This window comes from Phyllostomus discolor, chromosome X (assembly GCF_004126475.2).
Source record: "Phyllostomus discolor isolate MPI-MPIP mPhyDis1 chromosome X, mPhyDis1.pri.v3, whole genome shotgun sequence".
Taxonomy (NCBI): Eukaryota; Metazoa; Chordata; class Mammalia; order Chiroptera; family Phyllostomidae; genus Phyllostomus; species Phyllostomus discolor.
The window spans coordinates 65219829-65244111 of record NC_050198.1 but is presented as its reverse complement, the minus strand read 5'-3'; the positions used below and the strand labels follow the sequence as shown (position 1 = coordinate 65244111).

The window sequence follows — 24283 nt, the reverse complement described above, 5'->3', positions numbered from 1 at the left end:
AAATTCAAAATACCCTAATGCTGTAATGGTGGTGCACAAATGACTTTTATCCCTAGTATAAAAGTTAAAAAACAATAGTATTAAAGTTACTATAGCTATAATACTTTGTTAGTGAATACACAATATAAATTAAATAAAGTATGGATAGCACAAAATGTGTTTTGGTGGAATAGAAGTAAAAGTATAGAGGCTTTGTATGCATCTGAAAATAATTTGTTATCCGTTTAAAATAGGTTGTTATATCTATAAGATATTTTGTGTAAGCTTTATAGTAACCACAGAGAAGAAACCTCTGATAGATACACAAAAGATAAGGAGAAGGAAATTAAAACATACTATTAATACTACAAAAAGAAATTACAAAGAAATACAGCAAGATAGAAAGAAAGGAACTGAAAAGCAGCCAGAAAACAATTACAAAATGTCAGTAGTAAAGACTTACCTATCATTAGTTACTTTAAATATAAATGGATTAAATTTTCCAGTTAAAAGGCACAGAGTGGCTTAATGGATAAAAAATATCAAACAATGTGTTGCCTTTCTGAGACTTACTTTAGCTTTAAGGACACACATAGGCTCAAAGTGAAGGGATGGAAAAGGTATTTTACGCAAATGATAATCAAAAGAGAGTACTAGTAACTATGTTTATATCAGATAAAACAGACTCACAATCAGTGACAAGGGACAAAGATGGTCACTGTAAAGAGAAAGAGGGGTCAATTTATCAGGAGGATATAACCATATATATATATATACACACACACACACATATGTACACATATATATATACATGTTGGATATTATACACACACACACACACACACACACACACACACACATATATATATATATATATATATATATATATATATATATATATAATATCCAACCTTGGTGCACCTAAATATTTAAAGCAAATATTCACTTAAATGAGGGGAGAAGTAGACAGCAATACAATAGTAATAGGGGAATACAATACCCCACTTTCAACATTGAATATGAATAGATTATCCAGACAGAAAATCAATAAGGAAATAGAAGACTTGAATAAAACTATAGACCAAATGGAGGACATTATGCTAAGTGAAATAAGTCAGAGAAAGAAAAATACCATATGATCTCACTTGTATGAGGAATATTAAAAAGCTGAACTTCTCCACACAAAGACTAGATTGGTAGTTGCTAGGGCCTGTGGAGGTGGCGAAAGTGAGGACATACTGGTCAAAGAGTAAAATCTCTCATTTAGAAGATGAATAAATTCTGAGGATCTAATATATAGCATATTGACTGTAGTTAACAATGCTGTATTGTATACTTGAAAGTTGCTAAGAGACTAAATCTTAAATATTCTCACAAAAAATGTAACTGTGAGTTGATGGATCACAATATATACATACATCAAATAATCATGTACACCTCAAAGTTTCACCATGTTACAGGTCAATCATATCTCAGTAAAGCTGAAAAAAAATGATTTATGAGAACAGCTCCAGACAATAGACATAAACACAAGTGATTAGAAGGAGGAGTAAAATTGAGCCACCACATTGTCTAAAAAAGAAGAGAAAGTAAATGAAGTGAAATGAGAATTCTTTTTTTACTTACCACATCCAAAGCATTTGTTTACATGGGTCAAATAAAATCTATAATGGCTGATTTTGGACAGATAGATAGATTGATCTAGTTGTCTAAATCTAAATCGCTCTATATATTGTTCACATTCTTTAAACAAATATTTTCAATATTTATTATAGCCAGAACCTGAAGGCACAAAGATGGAACTTCCCTCAAAGTTATTTACTATCTACTGTGGAAAAGAGAGATGCATGAAATTAACTATCATGTTGAACCATATGAAATTCTAAATTTTTGAGGTATAATTTTATCTGCTTCCACCTAGTGTAGCACAATATGATAAGGGTTAATATAACAGATACATGGTGGCCTGGGGACACAGATTTGTAAGTTAGTTGTTCTTCAGACAAGTGATAATGTATATTGTTGCTACTTATTCAGCAAGAATGAATTAAAGGTGGGGTGTCTCTTGTCTGTGTAGGCAGGTGCTAGAAGGTTGCTAGGCCCAATTTACACATTCAATTTATGCTATTCGGTAGCATTGCAGTACAAGTGACACCTCACTTCTCTGAAAGTTAGGTATTCCAGCAATTGCACCTACCTGAAAAATGCCATCTATTTCTTCAAAATATGGCCATAAGCCTGTTAAATATGCAAAAACCAAAATATCTCTAAATAGGCCAAAGGAATGTGAAAGTTCCTAAACCAATAGCCCATGGAATTTCATCTGAAGAGAGCCTTCCCAATCCCTCACTCAAGCAAATCTGTTTACTCTTCTGTTAGAGGGACCTATCAAATTTTGTTTTCTGTCTCCCACCCCCACCCCAGCAAAAGGGAAACAAACTAGTAGTATAGGTAGGGGTGGATATGTTAAGACCCACTGGCAACGATAAGAAGTGATATTGCTAGCCAATATGCTGCACCAGTGGAAATGAACTAATTCTCAAAGCAGGTAACACCTTACAGAAAAACAGCACAAGATACAACAGTGCTTATAACTGATCTCAGGAATGTAAAATACATGTATGTAGTTGCTATAAAATCAGAATAAAACACTTTAAAATATTAACTATTTGTGGCTAGATCATGGTATTATGGATGATTTTCATTTTTTCCTACTTTTCCTAATATTCTTTTGTGACCACATCCTGATTATATCATTAGAATCAATAAGATAATGACTTAAACAAATTATTAAGATAAAAAAGAACTTTAAACACAGAGTAGTTCTTGTCTACTTAACGAAAAGACAGATAGACACACCTCAAGTCTGCCCTGAAGACCTCTTTGTATTTCATGGCCATGATAATTATGTGTCAATAAAGATGTATTTTCAGTAAATTCTCTTTAAGAAAGCAGCAAAGTGTATAATACATCTTTGAAACATCCCCATTCAAAGTGGCTAAGATTTTTTAAATGTTGCAATTTCAAAATTGTAAACCCTCAGCAATCTAGATAAACTCATTACCTGAGGTTTCAGGATAGCTGATATCTCATTTCAGGTTTTTTTTATATTTTAAAAAGAAATTGCTCTCCAGCTATTCAATATGATTAAGTCATGCAATATTATTATATCTAACTTCTTTTTTTAAGGTTTTATTTATTTAATTTTTAAAGACGGAAGTGAGAGGGGAGAGAGAGAGAGACAGAACAGACAGACAGACAGACAGACACACATCAATGTGCGGTTGCTGGGGGTCGTGACCTGCAACCTAGGCATGTGCCCTGACTGGGAATTGAACCTGCGATGCCTCGTTTGCAGCCCGCACTCAATCCACTAAGCTACACCAGCCAGGGCTATATCTAACTTCTTGTCCTAAGTGTCCATAGCTATTTATTGAGGCATTATTTTCAAGTGGCCATGGAAAGAAATGTTTAAGTGGTTGTCTTTATTCTTTTATAAATGGCCCTATTGGATGTTAAAATATATCTTCATTTCTTCAATGCAAGGTTTAAACTGTTCGATGTTGCCCTTGTTGGTTGACCCTTGTTTTTTCAGACTTTCACAAAGTAAGAGGAAAAGTATTTATGTATTTCCAAACTGTTGCAAAGTATTAAAATCAAATCATAAATTATTCAAGCTATTTGGAAAGTTTCCTGAGAAAAAATATACAAAGAAAGAATATAGTGTTTAGAATCATATCTCCCTGTTAGTTGTGTTACAGCTGAAACATAGTTGCTACTTAATCCTCTCCTCTTAAAAAATAAAAGTCAAACAATAACAACAAAACAAAATAAATCCTAACAATGAATTCATTGCCCTTGTAGAAGAATCTCAAATTTTATCTTTGTCTTTTATGAATGAAGTACGCTTGTAGCATTAGTTGAGTCTTCATTACTGCTTAGCAGTCTCCTCATTTGTTGTCCACTGAGTCACATGACTTAGTGTTTATTCTGGATTTGCTCTACCACCCTCAGTCCCTCAAACTGAAACTCATCTCCATTAATCTCAGTAAATGATCTGATTTTCCAATTTCCTCAGTTTCCCTCATTACACATTCCTGAGGCCCACATTGTACTTACTCTTCATTTCTTACTCTTACCCTCTTCAGAATCATGCTTCATCAGTTACCCACTGCTTCTTTTCTTCGTATTGTCTTCTTTTAAGTTAATTTCTTGTTTTTTTGAAATGCCCAGGTCCTCCTTGTACTTGAAAAGCAAAACTCAGTGATAAATACCAAACAGTTAATAAATAAAAATATCCCCAAGCTACTACCCTCTGTCTGCCTGGGGAGAGACAACATGGTCACATGAAAGAGGTAAGATATGTATACATCTGTATGTATGCACAATGTACAGTTTGTACAATAGATACCATTTGCATGCACTGGAACCCATGGATGAACCTTATATGGCTATTGGGATCTTACCTCTTTTAATTGGGTGGTTTAACTGGAATTACTTGATCTGATGTGGTGCCTTGATGGTCAGTCAGTTCTTTTTTTTCCCCCCTTTACTCTTTGTTTTACAATTTTCAAATATATACAACATGGAATACTAATATAACGAACCCAGCCCAAGTTCAGCGATGATTAATTCCTGGTCAATCTCATCCCATCTATATTCCCACCCTTGGATATTTTCAAGCAAATTTTAAACATTACATTTTTAATCTGTAAATATTTCTATATGTATCCATAAAATATAAGGATTATTTCTAACAAAATCAAATACTATTATTATACCTTATTGGAAAAGAAAAAGATTTCTTAACAAATATTCAGCATTCAGATTTTCTTGATTGTCTACTATTTCCTCCCTCCCCCCAATTTGCATTAGGAATGGAATAATTTATTTTGTTTCCTTAAGTTCCTTTTAAACAAGGAGATACATCTTGTATTAGTTGTCAATTGCTATATAACAAATTATCCTCAAATTTTGGTAGCTTAAAATTACAAGTATTTATTACCTTGAAGTATCTGTGTGTCAGGGATTTAGCTAAGTGATTCTGTCTCATGGTCTCTCATAAAGTGGCACTCAGGATGTTGGCCAGGGCTACAGTCATCTGTAGGCTTGACTGAGGCTGGAAAATCTGTTTGCAAGCTCTCACTTCACAATGTGGGCCTCTCTGTAGGGCTTCTTGACTCCTCACAACATGACATCTGACTTCCCCAAGAGTCAGTGATTTAAGAGGGAGACCAAAGAGGAAGCCACAGTACTTTCTATGTCCTAGCCTTGGAAATGAGAAAGCAACACAACAGGTCAACCCACAAACAATGTGGGAGAGAAGTATACCAGAACATGTATACCAAAGGGTGGGGATAATTTAGGGGTGGTCTTGGAGACTAGCTACTATATCTCTCCATCCTTCTTTCTCTGTTTTTTAATTATGATTTTCTCTTGCGATTGTTAAAGCAACCAGGTCACTGATCAATAGTTTGCATTTGGTTATTGCATCCCAGTGATATCATTTATGTATATCTTTCCCTATCTCCCCACCCCATATATTGCCTATAAAATTAGATATAGCAGCTAGATCAGATTCAGGATTCAATATTTTTGGCAACCCATCCTTATAATTCTTGGTGTGTCCTTTTACAATAGAGCGCATGATGACTGGTTGACTCATATTATATTAGCAGCCACTGCCAATCACTGCCTAGATCCAATAATTCAAAAGGGTGAAATGATGATTTTTCTCTTTATTATTTGAAATATTTCTATAAAGAGAAATGTTCCCTAAACAGCCTTTAGGTTACATTCAGGTATAATTCGTAAATAGAAGGCAAGATAAATTCTTGATTCTTTGCCTTTATTTACCATTTTCAAAATGATATGTTGGCTCCCTGGCATCCCCCAAAGATAACAAGTGAAGTCTGAGAGCCTCTATGAGTATGCTGAGGCAGAATCTCCAGGCATTGGAATGTTTTGAAAAAGCTACCTAAAGGATTCTGATTCGTCCCTTTAATAACTTCTGCTAGTCTCCATTCCTGGTAGATTTGAGATGGGGCCCAGGATGCTGGTTTTGTTTCTGTTTGTTTTGTAAATCTCCAGATAATTTTCTTGAGTTTTCAAGTTTGGGAAGCACTATAGTAGACTATGCTTTTGCATACTTACTGTAGCTATATGTATCTATTCTGTTTTCCTATGACATACATATCTGAAATTCTCCCTCCTACAAAACACAATTACACTGAAAGTCTACCTAGCACAGACTCTAAAATTAGACTGCTTGGGTCCAATCTTGGTTTGACAGTTACTAGCTTCATGACCTTGGAGAACTTAATTATCTCTCTGTCTCCATTTTTTCATAAAACAGAGAAAATGGAAATGATAGTAGGATTCCCCTCATCATTGTTTTGAGGACTAAATGAATTCATATTGGTGAAGTAATAAGGACAGTGCTTAGTAAGGATTTCTTTCTTTTTTCTTTTCCTTTCTTTCTCTTTCTTTATTTTTAGAGAAGGGGGAAGGGAGGGAGGAAGAAAGGAAGAGAATTGTCGACCTGAGAGAGAAACAATAATCAGTTGTCTCCCTTATGTGCCCCAACTGGGGACCACACCCACAGCCTAGGCATGTCGCCTGCTCAGGAATCGAACCTGTTACCTTTCACTTTGCAGGACTAGGCCCAAACAACTGAGCCACACTATTCAAGGAGGATTTTTTAAACACATTATAAAGCTTATCAGTATTATATTAACTGCCATTTATTGACTGCTTCATATATGACAGGCATGGTGGATTATATGAACTCTCTAAGTCAATTACTCCTTATATTGATTCTAAAAGTTTAGCATTATTCTCATTTTACATATAAAGAAACTGAGTCTCCAAGAAGTTCAGTAAGTTGCACATTGTAATTGAGCTAATAAGTGGTGGTATAGGCGTGACATATATTAAAGAGGCAGTGTGATTTTTAGGAGTAGAGAATTTGGAGCTAAGCTTTCTGGGTGTAAGTTTATGTCTGATTATGTCTGATAAGAATAATGTCTGCCACTTCCTAGTTGTGCATCTTGGGCAAGTTGCTTAACATCTGTATTTCAGTTTTATTATGTGTAAAATGAGCATGACAGTAATATCTGCCTCATGGATTGTTATGAGGATTAAATGAATACTTACAAAGTGCCTAAAATGGTACCTGGTACCTAATAAGTATTTTGTGTGTACTAGCTAGTTGCTATTATGGTTATTAATTATTGTCAGTTATTTTTAATAGTTTGGGTTTAAAGAAAAGGCAGCAGCTAAGAGGGAGTGATTGAAGGTACCAATGAGGAAGCGAGTAAACATAGAAGCATTGACCTTTAGGAGAGGAGGAAAGGAGAGCTGTTTTCTACCACAGAGATGGACAGGGTAGAAGATAATTGACATCTAGGCAAAGCTAGATGACAAAACTTGTGGGAGACAGACTTATTTTTACAACAAGGTAGAAAGCAAGATCTTCCCTTAGGAATGAGAAAAGAAAGAATTTGGAAGCCTGTGGAGGCAAGAGAAATTTGGATACACTTGAGGGGTATGCCAGGGAGACGCAGTTAGATAGAGCCAAGTTGAGTTTTGTTAATACTCAATCATAGCTCAAGTACTTGAGGCTAAGAAAGTTAATGTCTAGGGGACAGAGATCCCAGGTTATTGAAGGGGTAGCTCACCAGCCTAGTGAGGCCAGTGAGTTCTGGTATGGTTGGGTAGGATGGTTATGATGGTAAGTAGAAGTAAAGGGATATTAAACAAGAAATCATGAGGCTAGGACCCTCAAATATGTCACTTGACCTTTGCATCTCAGTTAATTTCATTGTGAAATGAGAGAACTGCATCAGATTATCTCTAACTGCCCTGCTAACTCCAGAATTTATTACCCTAATGGGCTGATTCTAGAGTCTAGCTGCAGAAGCAGGGAGTTGATTAAAATGCCAAAAGTAGGGAAGCAATGGGAAGGCTCAGGGAGGTTTGGATGCAGGTTCAATAAAAGTGGAGTTCGATGAAGGAACTCATGCTAGTCAGGCTCAATATCTCAATCTTTTCTGCCTTTAAAATTTGTTTTTGGGTTCAAAAAATTTTAATATTAGCTTCCCTTTTTTTTTCTTTTTTGTTTTTGTTCAAGTACAGTTGTCTCCATTTTCCCCCCACCAGTCCCCCCAACCCCAGCCATCCCCACCTCCCACCCTTGATCCTTCCTCCCTTTGGCCTTCTCCATGTGTCCTTTATACATGTTCCTCAATGAGCGTTCCTCTTTTCCCCCCATTATCCCCCTCCCCCCATCCCCTCTGGTCACTGTCAGATTGTTCTTTATTTCAGTGTCTCTGGTTCTGTTTTGCTCACTTGTTTGTTGTTGTTGTTGTTGATGATGATGATGATGATGATGAGGTCCCCCTTATAGGTGAGGTTATGAGGAAGTAGATTGCCAATTTTTATAGCAGATATTGTAGATACGGTGAATGTAATAGGCTATGTGTGATGCCCAAGAAAGTAAATGTTACTTATTTTAATTTATGCATCAAAAATGTTCATCAACACATGAAAACCATACCATTTTTACTGACAGGGAGTTATTTTTCTGCTTTTAAGAATAAGATAACAAAATAATATTTTATGCTTTTATGTGCCCGTGATAACATTACACTTTGGAGTAGCTAACTAGTTTCCTTGAATACACTGTTACAAAACTGCTTAATCCATAATTCAGCAGTTTCTTGGCTTCCAAGTTACCATATTGACAAACCTGAAGAAAGTGGTTGGAACCAATTAGCACTCAGCATTATAAAATAGGAAGAATGAAGTAAAGCAGCTTCAATTTTAAACTCAGACCTCTATGAAGATATTTCCTTTAGTTATGGGGATTTTGAAATGATGGGCAGGCTAAACCAAAACCCATCATCTTTTTACAGTCTCCTATACCCAGCTAATAAGCTTCAAGAGCCATTTCCTTCGAGTCTGGGATAGTGCAATCTTCCTCTAGGCTTTTCTGTATATAGCTCATAAATTCTTTACTGTTCCCACTAAATACTTTGTTATTTAAAGTAGCATAAAAGAGTGTATATAAGTATATATACATATTGATGCATTTTGACTTTAATAACAACCTTGGCCTATAGAGAGCTTCAAAATATTAATAATTTCAGAGGAAAGTGTTTTAAGAAAAAAATCCAGGCTTACCTGTAATGAGGCATTTGAGAAGGAGGAGGGGGTATGTTTGTGTGCATAATGAAAATATTGAACCCTTTGGGATATTATGAACCTGGGTGTACTAATAAATGATCTTTCCTATTCAGTGTTCCAGCAGACATCTTTGTACCCTGGCAAAATGCCTTTAGCTAAAAATTTCTTTTAAATATTTCTTTTTCCTGACATTTGCTACTTGGGGTGGGGGCTGCAACAGAGTGAATCTAATGGAAAAAGAAGGACAGTACTAAGACGCTGGCAAAATCGGCAGCTTAAAATAATGAGTCCATTTTCAGCTGAGCTGTGTGGTTCATGTGAATTAATTAACCCCTTACAAGTGCTTGTCTGACAATCCTAATTTTCATTCAGTTCAATGAGTTTTATAATTATCACTATACTAAATAGCAGTAAAAATTGTTTATATTCTGACATTAAGGAAGCTTTGTAGAGTTCTCTTCCTATAAATCATAGGAAGCTGTTTACTATTTTATCAGTTTTTGTTTTTCTTTTGGTTTGTGCTCAGGTTGCTGTTTTAAAAATATTTTCAGGGTGCTAATTATAGAACATGCTCTAGAGTTGGGTTAGCTGTGTAAGGGTAAAGAACCTCAGTAAAGAATACTTTCACATTTTAATTGGGTGAATGTAGGCTTAAACTATTACCGTGTTAAACAAGATGAATCCAATGATGCTAAATGGATATAGAGAGATTAATTACTCATTCTTAAGACCTGTGCTGTTTAGTTCCTGGTGATAAGATGGTGATAGAGCACTTTTACTCAGAAAGAGAGAAATGAAAGCATTGTGTTGATGAGGCGGGAAAACTGTGAGAACACTAGGAAAATTTGTTTCAGATGGGAAGCATGTGGACCATTCCCTACCACCTAAGCCCTGTATTTTTAGTTACTGTTCATTTTCACAGTAAAATTCAAGGTAATATTAATAAACACCATGTAATGGTGTGTCTTTTGATTGCAAGGAACCGAAGGTATTTAAACTGAGTGTTTATTGAAGAGATAGAGACAGGATTATTATTATTTCTATTTCACCAGGCCCAGGTACACCAGAGCTTGGAATGGATGCATTTTTGGTCAGGTTCCTACCCAGGTTCAACCAGATATTACTATTTGTGTCATATGGTGAATAATTTAATTCTCACAACAACCCTTTGGTTAGATTAAGCACTATTGTCATACCCTTTTTTACAGAAGAGAGAACTGAGGCAAGGAAGGTTAACTAATATTTCCAAGGTCATATAATGCCTGGGGTTGTGCTCTGAACCAGCAAATTCTACTCATAGGTGCTTCATACATAGTTAGGAGATCTGGTTTCTAGTCATTGATCTGTCACTATTTGAATGATTTGGGAGGGTATCGCTTAATCTCCCTGGGCATTCAGCTATTCCATGAACAGTTTAAAACTTATTTTTTAAATTTATTTATGAAAAAGGTAAAAGTGGAATAGAAGCCCAGTAACACATTGTCTTAGGGTTTGCTTTGTTACAAGGAATAGAAATCTACTCAAGCTGGCTTGAATGAAGGGGGACTTATTCAAGGATATGGTAGGTGAACTTTTGGATATCCAAAGACAGGTAAAAAACCATAGAGTGCCTTGGATTGGAACCAAAACTGAGAAGTTAGAATTATCAAGTGGTTTCTCTATCCTTGAATGGTCTCACTCATTTCTGTCCCTTCTGTCTCCACTGGTTTATTTGAATATGACTGTCACAGCTATGAGATGGTATAACCCTTATTCCAAGTGCCTATCTTTATGTGACACCAGTGTCTTTAGATTTCAATTCTCGTGACCGAATGTAACTGGCCCAGCCTAGCCTATGGATTCATTCCCTTTGGGTCAAGTGTCCAGCCTGTGTCCAGTCAGCCAGGGCAGAGATAAGATCACATGGTGCATAGGAATGCTGCCTCTCCCAGGAACTGTATGTAAGGTCATTTTCTCTGGGAAAGAAGTATGGGTAGGGAAGGCAAATGGACTGATGTTTGCTACACCTCTAATCCTAGCACTATAACACTTTAAAAATATATTGTATATTTCTCCATAGAACATCATTTTGACTATGTAGAAAATATTTTACCATTTAATAAGCACTTTACTGTATACCAGGAACTTTACTAGAAGTATATGAGGTGCTGGGCCTCATTTTCTTTATCTGTAAAAATAATGATCTTATCCAGCTTTAGAATTCTGCCACACACACACAGTACATACATATTTATGCATTTATTTAACGACTACATTGTCTTTATTACCAAATCAACAAGAATTTATTTATCCCGGTATATGTTCATCAGAGTCCCGTGATTTGAGTTAAAGAAGAAATTTGGTATCATTTCTATACAGTTGAGCCTAGTTTTTAACCAAACATTAGTATCACACAGCTTAGTTGCTGAGCTTATTCTATTTGGCTCTGAAATACTTTTATGTTTTCCAAAACTCAAATCTACTCTAAGAGATTTGCTGTCATTGATACTACTCAAAAGAATGTGAATCTGACTCTGAAGATATCTCAAAAGAGCACTCCTCTAATGTTTTACACTATGATAGAATCATTGCTTGATTCTGTGACTTCCAAAGCAATTACACTGATGATGATAGACCTCATTTACCAACACAAGTAGGTTATTTTACAAATCATTCGCATTACTTACAGTATCAAAATTATAAGAAAGTTTACCAAATACAAATGATCAGTTAAATATATAGTTTGCCAGTTATGGCACTTAAAAATAATTTGATTGGACTCTTGACTGAAGTGTTAAAAAAAAAAAGCATTCTCTCCCATTTAGTTCTACTACTCTGACCCATGATCAGTATACTTTTCTTATGCCCTCATATAAAAAAATATAGATTGAAGTCCTTTACCTAGGTACATTAAAAAGTAAGTAGATGGATTTAGTGCTTCTAAGAGAATGAGAACACTTTTCACAGATCTCCTGAAACAGCCAATTGAATTAATCCGTTGTTGTTGTTTTATCATAGTTATGCAAAATAAGTGCTACAAGTACAGGCAAAAGCCTCAGAGGCACAAAATAGATTTACCAAATCTGTTGCTGCTTGCCTGGTTTTGTAACTGAACAAAACAGAGGTTTTGACTCCTGTCACTCACTATAAAAGCCAAACTTGTGAGGCAGATGCTGGTGCAAAAGGAAATAGATTTTATTCAGGTGCTGTGTGATCTGGGAGAATGGTGGACTCCTGTGTCAAAGCCCATCTGTTCAGCAAGACCAACACAAAAGCCAGTTTCCAGAGTTCCTGCTCCAACTTAAAGTACAGTCCTTTGGAGCCTGCAAGTGGTTGCTAAGCAGTCATAGTCCACATCCAGGTAGCTTAGTTTTTTCCTGGCTGTTGTTCATTTCAGATTATGCCCCTTTGGGCCTAGGTGTGGAGCTCTCATGGCCATGGGCCCTGCTGCTGCTGCTAGGGCTACAAGGTTGTGTACTACTGAGAGAGTACACAAATGCACCAACCAAAGCATCACCAGGAGGGCAAAAAAGAGATTCTCTGCTCCCCTAGGGTTATTTTACCTTGGGTGTAAGATAGCTGAGGTACTTCCTCAAGATGACCAATCAACTTTTGTACCCTTTGGGTAGGTCCACCTCCCATCCATTCCCTTCTTTCCCCAGGCTAAACTGACAGGCCTCTTTGGTCAGCACCATTCCCTGCACCATTTTGACTTCTATTGCACTTATGTCTGCCTAGCCCAGGTCCCATCCCCAAGCTGGTACTGGAAGTGGGGGGGAGGCTTTTTCCTACCCAATTATCTTGCTAAGTTTTCATGTGCCTGGTCTAAGAACCTCCCCACTGCCACCATCTTGGCAGATGGGGGTGACTCCCCAGCCCTCTGACTGTTTTCAGTAACAGATTCATGTTGGTGGTTAGACAATCTCTTATTGTGATAGCTATGGAGCTTGAGTGTGTATGTGAGTGTGTGAAGGTATGTCTATTTTTGCTGCAAAGTACAGAATCCTTGGGTTAAATATGCTTTGTTTATGAAGTGATTTGAAAAATGTATATATTTTTCTCTTTCCTGTACATTAAAGTATCTTTGTTTCTGTTTTTTAGTCTTTCTAGATTAGTCATTCTAACTTCTGAGAGGAATAGAAGACAATTTTAAAGCTAAAATTAGAATTCTGTCTAAGTAATATGGTCTGATGAATACATTCTTTATCTTAGATTTATAACAATAAATGTTCTAATTAAGAATAAATACCTGGCTGGCATAGCTCAGTGGATTGAGCGTGGGCTGGGAACCAGAGTGTCCCAGGTTTGATTCCCAGCCAGGGCACATGCCTGGGTTGCAGGCCATAACCCCCAGCAACCGCACATTGATGTTTCTCTCCCCCCCTCTCTCTCTCTCTCTCTCTCTCTCTCTCTCTCTCTCTCTCTCTCTCTCTCTCTCTCTCTCTCTCTCTCCTCCCTCCCTAAAAATAAATAATAATAATAAAAAAGAATAAATAATACAAAAAGTCTACCATAAATGTGGTTTCAGAAATTTGACATATTAATCACAGCTTTAGTGAATCACATACTCTGAAGTAAATCACTTGTTTTTTTAGAAAACTGTGAATAGTTAGCCTAATTCCTTTTTCTTGTTGTTCCACAAAGATTTGAAACCAATGCACTGTCTTTTTTCTAATAGACTACAATACTAGTTTCTATACTCTTTCTGTGCAATTATACTTTAAGACCTAAGATATACCATGTAGAAAGAATCCTTCTAAATGTGACCCAGAGATTCCCTTTGTGCAGCACAATTTTTGTGTATGTGTTATCATCTTGACTCATTCCTATCCTACCTTATGTCTCATCTTCCCTATTGTACAATACAAAGTCTGTCCAGAATGTATCTAGATATGTACCCTGAAAACCAGAGACATTTACTGAAGAAGATACAAGATACAAGAAACACTGTACACAGGACAATGACACCTCCATCCCCTTCCAAGTAGGCACCCTGGGACCTCACACAATTTTCCCAGTCACCATCAACTGCCCCATCATATTTTCCTGAATCTTATCAACAGTCTGAAATCTCTTCTTCTCAAACGTGATTTTAGTTTTGAGAAAAGCCAGAAGTCACAGGGCGCCAAATCTGGGCTGTACGGGGGCTGAGTCACCTGGGTGCTTTAATGTTTCACCCCAAAACTCTGCATGATTCATGATGCATGAGTGGGTGCATTGTCATGATGAAGCTGCCAATCACCAATTGCCCATAGCTGCAGGCTTCTGAATCATCCAAATAGTTTCTGAGGAGGAATGTTTAAGCTTCACACAAAATTTGATGCAGATTCATTGCTCTGCTTGCTCTGTCATTTTGAAAGTGACAATCACACAGTAAATTTGCATACTCAATGTTGTCTACCACCCCCACTATTACAGTGAATCATCATTGTTCACAGATGTGCATTCCAGTCCACTCTCTTTGGCTGCCAGGTTACATCAACGTGGTGTGAACCATTCCTGTTATATTAACAATAGATGGACTTTTTCCATACAGACCTTGTGTGCTGACACTAATGGCTAAGGAAAGAAAAAAACAGAAAAATAAAACAAGTATAAGGTGAATGATAGTTTTTTTATAACATTAAAAGACCTTTAAGATATATTTCACAGTCTACAGGGGAATAAACGTAATTTGGTTACATACAGGGGTCGGTCTAGTGTTTCATGTAGCAGAAGTTACCCCTTTGCAAAATACTAGCAGAAATTATTTTTCTATGGGAAGACACAATTAGATGCTTAATTTAAACCTTGAACAATGTAATTTGAGCTGATTTACAGAGGGAACATAAAAGCTGAAAAACCAGTTTGACAACATTCCTGCTGGTATTGGCCCCCAATATATGTTCAGAGTGGTATTTGGAGGTCATGCCACTTTAGTCAGATCACTGGGTCTTAGTAGATGATGTCTACAGTAAAACTTGAGTTCACTGCTTATCAGGGAATGCAGGAAGACTCCCCGGCTGAAGGTTCATTAGGTCAATCTGTAGGAGCTGTCAATCAGAGCAAGCTGGCAGGGGGAATCTTTAAAAAAATAGGTAAAAGCAAAATCATCCCATTTAGGATGGTTCACATTGTATCCTTATTGCTGTCACATTGTCCACACCAGAGAGTAGAACATGAGATCATTTTAATGTCCGAATATCAGCTTCTGGCCACCATCTCTTAGGAGGTGCCTGCTGCTATCCTCTTTGTCACCTCGAGTGAATAGGATAGAATGATTCTCAAAGTACACAAGACTGTAGGGACATAGGAACTTTATCATATTCATTAGCCCCAGCATCTTACCACAATATAATGTGAATATGTAATAAAGTATAAATTATATAGTTTTTCTTTAATTCTTGTTTTAATCAGCACCAAATTAAGCTAGAGTTTTATTTGTTAATCCATGTTTATTTCTAATATGCAGAATTAATTATTTCTTCATGAAATAATACCCTTCTCAGAATGGAGATTTAGAAAATCTATTCCATTAAACATAAGTTGATTTTATTTCCAGGTGGCATCCATTAGGACAAACATGATGAAAAGGCCACTGACCAAAATGTTGATTCCCTGGCTGACACCTAGAAGAAAAATAAACTTATGTTTAATGGAGTAGACTGTCTAAATCCCTATTTTGAGAAGAGTGCACATTCATGAATATGTATTCAGTGCTGAATTCAATAGATTCTAATAGTGAAGGACATCTGTATCATAGAAAGTTGCATCTATTCATTAACTTACTACTTTTCAAAGAAGGAAGCAAGAATGCAGCTTGGGATGGGATGCTAACAATAACCAGTTCACTCCTTTATTGTGTGACACAAAAATTCATCATGACCTGCATGATAACCAATGAAATAAAAATGTGATTTGTGTATAATCTGTAGTCTAATTTTTATCATGAACAAATATTATAAATGCACTGTTCACAGTTTTGCTGTGTTCTGGGTGCAGCATAATGGTCTATTTATTTGTACATTTCAGAGAGTTTTTTTGTTTATTTCTTATTTTGTGCAATAATAACTCGTCCTTGCACAACAGCGGCTAATCCAAGTTCAGCTACATGAATGGCTATATATTTAACAAGGTTGGATGGTTGTACAACATGACTTTTTAAGATAATCAAATGATGAAATTTTTCAGTAGAAATAAGATATCCTTTTTACTCAGGCCCCTTTTCCTCCTGCCTAGGCACTACCTAAGTCCCATATGTAACCATCTCACTACATCTCCACAAAATTCCTGAACATTAGGTTTTATCTTCCCAAGATTACAGGAGAAGAAATGGAGGATTAGAGAATTGAAGTAGCTTGGCCAAGGTCACAGCCAGTGAGCGGTTGAATCATAATCGGAACACCAGTTTGTCTAATTCCAAACCACATGCTCTGCTATTTCCTCGCAATGTTGCCTTTCACTCAGGGGGCTTATGAAAGAGATTTATGAGATCTCTCAGATCTTCTTTGGTCATATTACTAAGAACACTTGTAGCTGAATTTTTAGTTCTTGCATCAAATAACACTAGTAATGCCACTATATTTTTTAAAATGTGGTTGATTTGTGGAAATATTCATTGGAATACTTTTTAAGAATTTTCAAGTCATAGAGTTGAAAGTGCATGCTGTGCTCCAGGCATTATTGATCTTGAGCCATCTCATGCAGGTAGATGTAAATCCTGTTCTTAAGGATCTCTGTTGAAAAAGACTCCAGGCTTTGCCACAGTAATTTACCTCACTGCCGAAATAGCTTACAGATAGGTATATGCACATTGTTAGGGCCAATGACAAAATGCCTAGCCTCCAGTGAAACAAGAAAATAAACTAATAATCCCTTTTACAATTACAGTCTTCAAAGGATCCCTGGAAATTGCTTATAGGAAATTTATGTGATTTTACCATTTCTCTAGGACAGGCAGTTACGTCTGTCCTAGAGTCACAGAGAGATTTTTATTTTGCATTTGGATTTCCTTTGTGGTTTAAATCAAAGATTTCTACCTTAAATGTAAATGAATGGAAGTTATGGAAAAACTTATGTTGAGAATTGATATAATTTTTAATTTTTCATATTTGTTTTTACATAGCTTCACTACCATATTCTTCAGACTGTAAGATGCACTTTCCCCCCAAATTTGGGAGGAACAGTGGGTGCATCTTATAGTCCAAATGTAGCTTACCTGGCTCATGGAGACTGGGAGTAGAGTGGGGTCACGGGTTATTAAATATTTTACCACATTTTTTGCTTCAAAAAATGTTTTTCCTATTTTCCTCCTCTAACACCTAGGTACATCTTATGGTCCTAAAAGTATGGTATTTAGTTTTAGTATCCTATCCCATATTCCATCCTGTGTATAACTGCTTATTTTTCCTTGTAACAAGACTGTGAGCAATTGGAGGGCAGGAATTGTGTCTTACTCTTCACACTGTCTCTAGAATTTAGCATAATGCTTGACACAGACGCAGTCAATAATTATTAATTGAATAAATGAATTAATTTCTCCAATTAATGCTGCTTGGGCCTTTCTCCTGCTGCCCCACAAATATATCCTGATAATTCATGTTTCTCTATTTTGGATCATATTCTCTCTCTCTCCTGTAGTTATCTTTCCTTCTCTACCTATATAAATCCAGGTAGTTCTTCCTGGTACAATTAATGAGTCAATACATGAATCCTGTTCTGACCATTTTATCACAAAGTTATGTCACCCATATCCTCATTCTTTTAGTCCTCGTGGGATGCACTATACATTGTTCTTTATTGTGTTATTTTTCAATCTTTTAATGTTGTTTACCATTGTTTCTGTAACCATTATGAGAAGTGGCCATGTTTTACACTGTTTTCTCTCACCTTCATAATGACATAGTTATAGAGTAGAACAGGAAATGACAAACTGTGACTTACAGGCCAAATCTGGCCCAAAGTCTAAGAATGATTTTTACATTTGTATCCTCACCCAAGGACATGTTTTTTCCCCATTGCTTTTAGAGAGAGAGGAAGGAAGAGAGAGAAAAATATCAGTTGGTTGTCTCCTGTATGCACCTGGGTAGGGGATTGCACCTACCCGGACCAGAGATTAGATCCGCAACCTACATATAATGAGCCCCTACTGGAAACTAAACCTGCAACCCTTCAGTTACAGGAGAGCACTCCTACCAACTGAGCCACACCAGCCAGGGTGAATTTTACATTTTTAAATGGTTGCAAACAATCTCAAGAGGAAGAATATTTTGTAACATGAAAATTATATGAAATTAAATTCCATAAATAAAGGTTTCTGGAACATAGCCATGTTCATTCACTTATGTATTATCTATGGCTGCTTTGGGACTACAACAGCAAAGATGAGCAGTTGTAACAAGTACCCTATGCCCCACAAAGCCTGAAATACTACTACCTGGCCCTTCACACAGGTTAGACCACTGCCAGAATAGGCCATCAATGAGGAGTACTCATGGTTAAATAATTCATTACCTCATGACTATTCCATCATAAAATAAGATACTCTGAAAGAACTAATAATTATGTTATCTTACCTTAAATAGGGAAAAATAATATGAAAGCAACCCTTTGAGCACAAATTGTTCTTGTCTTTTAATTGATGAAGTACAAAAATTTTCAGAATTTCATCTCTGGTAATAGTACCCTTTTTAACACATGCAGAGAACCTCTTCCTGTGATGATTCTTAAAAACAGAGAGGATGATTATCATTCTGGGATGGACTAGATAACCTCTAACATTGTACAGTCCATTGATTCCTGGAGTCCCCTCTGTATGTAAACCCAGCTTTATTAGAAAGGAGAAATTTGACTTGTGAAAATGAAGTCTCCTTGTTTGTAACATCTCCCTGATTCTACTTTGCCAGAGCCCCAAACCCTCCACTTTTGGTTTAATCTAGTGACTTTGATTAAGTATGAAATAATTAAAGTTCACAGAGTTTAAATCCAGATGGTTTGATTTAGTGATAAAAATCTATGCTTTGTCAGGTTTTCAAGGCATAATCCTGGCTTCAACCTTATCTGACAGGTAGTCAGTCTAGCAGGTTCGAGGATGAAAATCAGAACATCTCATTTTTCTCAGGCATGACTTGCTGTTTATCTTCTGAGGCATAATTTACAATTGACCTATAGAAAATGGGTACAGTTAATAAGCAGAAAAGGCCCCTTTTTGCATCAGTGAAATTAATTGATTTAGTATGCAGTTACTAGGCCTACAACCTGCATAGGCATATTTCAAGTGAGGGGGGTGGAATCTCCCAAGTAGAGCTTATTTGATTAATGTAAATTATTCCTTTACTCACTGAATATCTAATATGATTTTAGTCCTGCACTCAAAAGGTAGCTCTGTACCATTAGCTTCTGCAGCAGGCAAAGCCTACTGTATCCTGGACTGCATTTTCAGAGAGGTAATGCTAATGACAGCTTGAGCAATTGCCTTAATGAGCCAGAAAGGTGTTCTTTCTTTATTTCTATTAATCTACTTAGAGTCATCTGAAATTGAGATCATCTGTAGATGTTACAGAGTGGAAAAAAGGCATGGGTTATCTTATTAATGTGTTTCTCCAAGCATGTTAAGAATAAGCCATCAATCAGTTATTTGCCAAGAAAATAGTTTTTCATTGCTATATAGGTGATATTCAGTCTTGAAATGAAAGTTTTAGATTCTAAGTATCATGCTAGGTAAGTAAATACAATTGTCAAGCTATATCTCTTAGTAATTTCAGTAAATGTTGTAGGACTTCCCAAATTGAACAGAAAATAGCACTAGTATTATGAAACTGAAGTAAACAATATGATCCATTTTTCAAAAAATCAAGCACTGTATGTGAATCATCAGGAAGAGGTTAGAAATCTACCTACCTACACCGTGTTGCATGTAAAATTCAGCTCAATGGTAGCTTTACTTTGTTTTGTTTGAACCCAACACATTAGTACTTAAGACAAATTTCCTGTCAACTGTATCTTTCATTCTAACTAAAATGTCCATATTTTCTTATTAATTCCAGTTTGTTTAGAGCAGGGGTGTCAAACTCATTTTTACCAGGGTCCACATCAGCCTTGAATTTTCCTTCAGAGGGCTAAATGTAATTTCAACTCTTTAACAGTTAAGGGGTAGTTACATTTATACAATCCTAAGATTATTCTGGCCCTTTGAAGGCAATCAAGAGGCTGATGTGGCCCCTGGTGAAAATGAGTTTGACACCCCTGGTTTAGAGATAAGACATATCACATTAACTGAGAAGACTGAGAAAGTTATGTGCAAGTTTTACTTTAAGGCGTGAAATATATATGGTACCTGTAATTGCCTATGGTGTTTTCATTTAGTTCTAAGAAGTAGCTGTATTTTTCATGTGGAATGAAGTGTGGTGGTTTAACACATTAGTATTGTGAAAGTATAAGTTTATATGTAAACCACACCCCTGATGCAGACACCGGCCCATAGTGTCCATGTCATTATGGATGAAATGACACATTCACATGGACTACTGAGTCCAGTAGAGGAAAAGGGGCAGCACGGCTTTTCTCTCAAGGGGAGCAAAAGCCACAGCCTCTGCCATGACAGGCCTCTATTGGGTTTCTTCGCCCATTACATGATGGTCCTCATTTACTATGCACAGGTTTGCTTTAGGTGGTTAGCTTTTCCAGAAAACAAAGGAGCCAATGCTGCTAATCACATCACAGAAGAGGGATATTTGCAAATGAAAAGGCAAAAGTGGTTGAACTGATTACACTCATCCTTGGATGGTTTAGCATGGATTTTAGGAAGCTGCTTTGCAGTAAATGTCCTCAATTTAGGGTGAGGGAGTTTTAGCAAAAAACAAGACTCATAGTGGCCTAGGTACATTGCAGGCCTGAATCCCCACAGGAGAACCTATCCATGGGTGTGGGTCCTGTGCATCTCTGAGTGGGAGCTGGGCCCACGCCATTCAGAATGGTCTCCTACACACTCCTTAGACAAGGATTTTCATAAAGTGCCAAAGATTATCTTGGGCTTGTGAGAGAAGTGAAACAGTAAATATATAAACACTCTAAGCTTAAGTCCTTGTTTGTTGTCATCATGTGCAGTTCATATCTGTATCCTGCCTAATCTGAATTCCGTGGTATGTCTCCTGGGTATGAGCACTGATTCTGACATTCTACCAATACTTAAGAGCTTAAAAAGTGCTTTTGAGACTACATCAAATTAAAAAGCTTCTGCAAGGCTAAAGAAAACATCAGCAAAATGAAAAGGGAACCAACTGTATAGGAAAACATATCTGCCAATGATACCTCAGACAAAAGATTGATCTCCCAAATACATAAAGGACTCACATGACTACACACCAGGAGACAAAAAACCCAATTAAAAAAATGGGCAAAGGACCTGAATAGTCACCTCTCCAAGGAGGACACACAGAGTGCTCAGAGACATATGAAAGGATGCTCAGCATCACTAGCCATCAGAGAGATGCAAATTAAAACCACAATTAGATACCACTTCACACTGGTCAGAATGGCCATCATAACCAAATCAATGAACAACAAGTATTGGACAGAATGTGGAGAAGAGGGAACCCTAGTGCCCTGTTTGTGGGAATGCAGACTGGTGCAGCCACTGTAGAAAACAGTATGGAATTTCCTCAGAAAACTAAAAATGGAACTGCCTTTTGACCCAGCAATTCCATGGCTGGGATTACACCCCAAAATCGTGAAACACCAATTAAATAGAACCTATGTACCCCAATGTTCATAGCAGCATTATTTACCATAGCCAAGTGCTGGAAACAGCCTTAGTGCCCATCAGTAAATGAATGGATCAAAAAACTAAGGTACATTTACACAATGGAATACTACATAGCAGAAAGAAAGAAGGAGTTCCTACCCTTTGCAACAGCATGGGTGGAACTGGAGAGCATTATGTTAAATGAAGTAAGCCAGGCGGTGAGAGACAAATACCATTTGATCTCACATATAAGTGGAACCTAGTGAACAAAACAAAATAGAACCAGAGGCATGGGAACAAGGAACAAACTGTCAGGGACTAGAGGGAAGGGTGCATGAGGGAGAAAAGAAGGGGATGAGCCTAGTTAAAGAATAAAATAAATGACCTGTGGACATGGACAGAAGAGTAGGGACTGACTGTGGGTGGGCAGGGCAGGAGAGAGCAACGGGGAGAAATTGGGACAACTGTAATAAACCAACAACAAAAATGGGCTTCTGTACAGAACTCATACAATGAAATACAACTTGAAAATAAAAAAAGCCTGGGTGAGAGAAGTATGTTTTTTCAATTAGAGTAGTACTGTTAAAAATACATCCTTTTCAGATTACATAATCCATTATATTAGAAAAAATCTAAATATACAAGTGACTCATAGTTTTCAGAAAGTAAATCAAATAATTAATTGAAGGACTTTTAGACCTCAATTATCATGTGAAATTATGTTTCCCTATAAATGTCTCATTGAAATCTCACATTGATTTTTGTGTATATTTGACCACTGAAGTAAAGTGAGGGGATCATTATACAATTTAAATTTAATGCCTACGTACTGGGCACTTGTCCAATTACAGATCTTCATGAAGTTTCTAATGAAAAGCAGTAAAATGCTCCTTATCTCAGTTACATCATAAATGAGAAAAACTCAGTTCTCTAGGCCTAAGTCAGTGATAAGTGGAAGAGCCACTCTTCCAGTTACTCATTTGTGCAGTTTCCCAAAGTTAGCTTACACCTTAACTTCCTTATTAGGAAAAATATTTCCCGAGAGTTAATCTGCTGCTGTTGTCACAGTCATGTCATTCCCCAAATAGGTATGATGTGCACACACTTAAAGCATTCAATTCTTAATACTTTTTGCTATTGGAGGTAAAAATTGTATTACACAGTTATACTCTCATGGAAATAGCGATTATAATGTATTATTTGTTGAATTTTATTCTTCTTTCAAAATCCCAAAGAAAATGTAACACTACTATGTCTTTGAATCTCTGGTTATGAAAATTTGTTTATGTTAATTTATAACATGTTACTTGGTTTCTCAGCAGCTCTGTTTTCAAGCTGATGATACTAAAATTTGTGTTAATTCACATGTAGGCATATAGGTGTACTTGAAATCACCTAATTTGAAACTGCAGTTCTCACAGTTCACTCTAAGAAATGCAATTATGTAAAAAATATCTTGAGTGTAATATTGAATAAATTAGTAGAAACATAGTTGAGTTTTCCATACCTCTCCAAATAGTGGGCTTGGAAAGTGGTGCTTTTCTAATTTAATTAATAATCTTGTACATTTTATGGCTAAGAAGCAAGCTTATCCCTGTATTAGGGAACTCAGATGAAATGCTGGTGCCATTAATTCAGAATAACTAGGTTCAAGTTGTGATGACCTAATGCAGGTTAAAAAAATAATAACGTAAACAAATTCTTGGTTAATTCCTGTGATTTTCTATCTGTTTTTTTTCCATATTTTTCTTGTTTTGTTAAATCTTCAGTTAGGTTATGATAGAATGTCATCGGAATTCCTTGTTCTTTAACTCCAGTGATTGCTGGTTTTAAATTTCATTCTCAGTAGTCATTTTTTAAATATCACATATTTCTGGAAAAAGAGAAAGGAAACAAGAGCTTTGACTTAACACAGTGACTCGCAAGGTATTCCAACGATTGGTTTTAGCTAAAGTAAGCAATACAGCCTTTTTTTCCCTTCAAGAAGTTAGTTATTAACATTGCATTTTTGGGGGGGGGAGGATAGTAGCTAATCTTTATTGAGCATTTGCTGTATTCCAGGCACTATTATAGCTGTTTACATGTATTATCTCATTTAATTGTTTTAATAGTCACAGAAACCCTTGGAGGTTGGAATATTACCCCCATTTTACAAGTAAAAAAACAGAGGCCCAAAGTATGAAGTAACTTGCTCAGTTATGCTGCTAAACATGTGAATCTAAATGATTAGGCTTAAGAGCTTATGGTTGTTTTTTTTTTAGGTTTCACTTTCTTTTATATATGTATAATTGATTATGCTATTACAGTTGTCCCATTACCCCTTCTTCATTCCCCTCCACCCTGCACACCCTCTCCCACCCACATTCCCCTCTTTTAGTTTATGTCCATGTGTCATAAGTTCTTTAGCTTCTACATTTC

General features: G+C 36.5%; 1 protein-coding gene and 1 long non-coding RNA gene across 5 annotated transcripts in view; both read left to right on the top strand.

The window, feature by feature from the left end:
- Window positions 1-24283, top strand: part of DIAPH2 (diaphanous related formin 2) — a 914500-nt gene that overhangs the window by 743212 nt on the left and 147005 nt on the right. The window lies entirely within an intron of this gene.
- LOC118498445 lies at window positions 891-13753 on the top strand. The gene is made up of 3 exons (XR_004900934.1): window positions 891-1874; window positions 6973-6977; window positions 13740-13753. It is a non-coding gene; the product is annotated as an uncharacterized LOC118498445 (long non-coding RNA).